Source organism: Pteropus vampyrus, unplaced genomic scaffold (assembly GCF_000151845.1).
Source record: "Pteropus vampyrus isolate Shadow unplaced genomic scaffold, Pvam_2.0 Scaffold48, whole genome shotgun sequence".
NCBI classification, from domain to species: Eukaryota; Metazoa; Chordata; class Mammalia; order Chiroptera; family Pteropodidae; genus Pteropus; species Pteropus vampyrus.
In genome coordinates, this window is record NW_011888829.1 from 5,255,517 (window position 1) to 5,259,860 (window position 4,344).

The 4,344-nt window shown below is 41.6% G+C and overlaps 2 pseudogenes; one reads left to right on the top strand and one right to left on the bottom strand.

The window, feature by feature from the left end:
* The window catches only part of LOC111739199, a 5,113-nt pseudogene extending 4,293 nt beyond the window's left edge, over positions 1–820 (top strand).
* A 2,478-nt stretch (positions 821–3,298) lies between these two features.
* On the bottom strand, positions 3,299–3,798 carry LOC105291637 (annotated as a pseudogene).
* Between the last annotated feature and the right edge of the window lie 546 nt (positions 3,799–4,344).

Genomic DNA, 4,344 nt, shown 5'->3' on the forward strand with positions numbered 1-4,344 from the left:
AACCAGAGTTGCTCCTGCCTGGCTTGGAGCCCTACTCCTCGTGAACACCCAGAACAGCAACACGTGGCAGCGGCTTATAGTGATGGCACACTGTGTGTCTCAACATCTCCCGAACCGCAATGGGGCTCAAGATGCACCCCCATCCTGGTGCACTGACGGCCATTGTCTTCTCTGCTGATGGTCAGACTATCCTCTGTGGAGACAAGGATGGGCTTGTAGCTGTGAGCTGCCCCCGCACAGGGATGACCTTCTGTGTACTGAGTGACCACCAGGGTGCCCCAATCTCCACCATCCAGAGCACGAACAAGGAGTATATAGAGAGTTTGGGGTGGAGGGCATGGACTTGTGGTTGGCCGCCAATGGGGACCAGCGGGTCAGCATCTGGGCCTCCGACTGGCTCCGGGGCTGCTGTGAGCTCAGGGTCTGGCTGAGCTTCCCAGTGCCCACCCTCCTGGAGGATCCAAGCTGCCCACCGCCTTCCCTTGCTGCCTTCTGCCCCTGGGCTAGGGCACTGCTGGTGTGTACGAGCCTCGACCCACAGCCAGAGGTGGTCCTCTACAGCCTCCGCCAGAAGCAGGTGGTGGAGAAGATCCCTCTGCCTTTCTTTACTGTATCCCTGAGCCTGTCCCCTGGGGCCCACCTCATAGCCATTGGGTTCACTGAGTGTGTGCTGGGGTTGGTGGACCGTGTGACGGAGGCCACACAGGACTTTGCTGGCCACGACGACTGGGTACAGCTTTGCAGGTTCACCCCATGTGCCCATCTGCTCTTCACAGCGGCCCACAATGAGATCTTGGTGTGGGAAGTCACAGGCTACTGAGCCACAGGGGAGACACTGGGGTCAGGTAGATCCTGCTAGTCACACTGGGTGCCTGGCCTGGGCAAAGGCTCTGTCAAGAAGCTGGGTTAGCGGAGAACTTTGCGCTGAGCCAGGATGGCTAGGTAGGCCTGGCCCCTCCACACCAGACAGGCTCAGGACTATGTGTGTAAATCATCTAGACCCTGAACAAATGTAAAGGGCTCTTTGCCTGAGTACTTTTCATATTTCTGCCTGTATAGTTGAAATAAATGTGGGCATTGTAAAAAAAAAAAAAAAAAGGCCGGTTCACAGAAAAATGAGAAAAATTAATTCATATAATATATGAATAAATGTACAACTATATTTATGAATTGGTGTATATTAGTTAAGCTAAATAATAATGTGTCTTTAACAAACAGCCCCCAATTTCAGTAGCTTAGCAAAATAAATGTTTATTTCTCAGTCCTGGCACGGTTGCGAAAGGTGAGGACTGTTTATTAGTCATCTTGGGCCTTGTGCTCCTTCTATTCAGGGGGTCTGCCATCTTCTAGGACATGGGAAAGAAGGGTGGAAAGGGCACACCTGCTCTTAGCCACCTGGCCCAGAGGTGGCATGATCCCTTCCGCACTTGAGTTGGTGGGAACCAGTCACACAGTCTTGCCTAAATGTATGGGGGCTGGAAAAGACAGTCCTGCAGCATATCATGAAAGGAAAGAGCACAGGTATTGGCCACAACATAGCTGGACTATGCAACAAGGTTAAGGCTATCCAGTAAGCTTTCGTGGAAAGGAGTCTTTCCTCTTTTTAGTTTATGTTCTTACATTTTTTTTAGATGTAAAAGGTTTTTGTGTGTGTGTGTGGAAAACTGATAATTATAGAAGAGAGGGGTTTTTTTGTTTGTTTTTTCTTAATGCTACTATTTGGCAAAATAAAATGTTGTCAATCTTTCATTGATTCCACACTCTTTAATATTTTTTTTAGAGAAGGTCATTCTGGCTTGCTTATGAATTCCTAAAGTCTGGGACCATTGGCTTATAGAACATCCAAATATTAAGAAGCTTTTCCTGGATCTAATGTCTCGCTTCATAAAACTACTTTTATCTTTGAATGGTACGGCATTTGGCCACAATTATTTTTAGTTTTTTGTTTTTGTTTTTTTCCCAATTCTTTTTATTGTGATAAAGTGTTATAACATACAATGTACCATCTTAACTATTTTTAAGTATAGTATTAAATACATTCATAATGTTGTGCTTCCATGGCGACTACCCAGCTCCAGAACGCTTCATCTTGCAAAACTGAAACTCTGTATGCATTAAACATCAACTCTCTGTTTCTCCCTTCCTCCCACACCCTGGCAACCACCATTCTACTTCTGTCTCTATGATTTTGACTACTCTAAGTACCTCATACCTCATATAAGTAGAATCATACCATATTTATCTTTTTGCGACTAGCTTATTTCACTTAGCAAAACGTCTCAGGTTTCATTCATGTTGTAGCATGTGTCAGAATTTCTTTTCCAAGGCTGAATAATATTGTATTGTATGTATATACCACATTTTGCGTATCTATTCATCCATCAATTGACACTTGGGTTGCTTTCATATTTTAGCAATTATGAATAAGGCTGCTATAAACATAGGTATGCAAATGTCTCTTCAAGACCCTATTTTCAATTATTTGGGGTTTATAACCAGAAGTGGAATTGCGGGATCATGTGGTAATTCTATTTCTAATTTTTTAAAAACCACCGTACTGTTTTTCATAGCTGCTGTACCACTTTACATTCCTAGCAACAGTGCACGAGAGTTCCAGTTTCTCCACATCCTTGTCGACACGCGTTATTTTCTGCTTTTTTTTTTTAATAGTGGCCACACTGAAGGGTATGAAGCAGTATATCATTATGGTTTTCATTTTCATTTCTCTGACGATTAGTGATGTTGAACATCTTTTCATGGGTTTGTTGTCCATTTGTATATCTTCTTTGAAGAAATGTCTATTCAAGTCCTTTGCCCATTTTTGAATTGAGTTGGGTTTTTGTTGTTGTTGTTGTTGAGTTTGGGGAGTTCTCCATATATTCTGGATACTAATCCCTTATCAGATATATGATTTGCAAATGTGGGTTTCCTTTTTGCTCTGTTGATAGAAAATTTTGTGGCATAAATTTTCAAATTTTCCAGAAGGTCAATCTGTCTATATTTTCTTGCCTAGGCCTTTTGTATCATATCTAAGAAATCATTACCAAATCCAATGTCATGAAGTTTTTGCCCTATGTTTTCTTCTAAGAATTTTATAGTTTTAGGTCTTACATTTAGATCTTTGGTCCATTTCGAGTTAATTTTTATATATGGTATGAAGTAAGGGTACTTACCTAACACGTACTCTTTGAAATTGCAAAACATTTTCTTGATATTCCTTCTATAAACTCCAACAACTATGTAAGTTCAGGAGGACCCAAAAAAAAAAAAAAAAACCCTCATTTTTTTCCATTTTTTTAAAGTTCTTAGTTTATTAATTCTCTCATGAAAAATCTGATCACCAGATAGTCATTGATGAATCTTTACTCCTTCCATTGTCCAATCTCCACCTCACTTTTGGCCAGCTCCAACGCTGGCCTTTGCAGTCCCTCTAACTTTCTTCATTCTGTTCTTACGTTCCTTTCGCTGTTTTCTTGAGGTCTTTTTCTTCTCATAAAGGCCATGTCTTGCAAGTCTACGTTTCGGTTCATTTTTCTTTGCACAGTCCAAGGAATCATAAATCATGCCAAAGCTGGTCGTCTTGCCACCAGCGAAATGGGTTCGGAATCCAAATACAAAGATGACATCTGGTATGGTCTTGTACATTTTGGCTGGTTTTTCCTGAATTTCTGTCTTAGGTACTGTTGCCTTTCCAGGATGAAGGACATCAGTGACCATTTGTTTCCATTGAAGTAGCCTATTGGTTATGAACTTCCTGGTCCAGAAAGTTACTACGTCATTCATGATGGCGACAGGCCCTCAAGCAACCAGGGAGGAAAAGAGCTCCGTTTTTTGATTGGTAGGAATAATCACAACTTTCCATCCAGTATTCTCCACTTAAACCATCAAATGTCACGATTTCAGTAAAATTATACTTGCAAAACTTTCCTAATAAATATTACTGCTTCAGCAGAAGCACCTGTCACTGCTGAAAACTTTTTAATCATGTTACTATCTTCTGCTAAATTGCTTCCTCTAGGTGGGCTTCGCCTCCTATTATAGAAGTGTGCCTGATCCATCTACGCCCAAGGAGTCTACTATTTAGTCTCTAGAGCCAGAAATGCCTTCCTGAGAGGGGCACAAATCAGTGCTGCACATTTTTCAGCATATAATAGATGCTCATTGCATGTAGAATGGAGAGTGGGCATCTTTTTATGGTCTTGGCAGTTTTATGGTTTTTTTGTTTGTTTTTCACTGTCCCTTTCTTGTTTGTGTTTATAACTCTGTAAATTGCTTTTCTATTCAAAATGGTCTTAAGTATCTTTCCATCCAATCTCTTATAATCATCCCTAAAATTAACTCTTT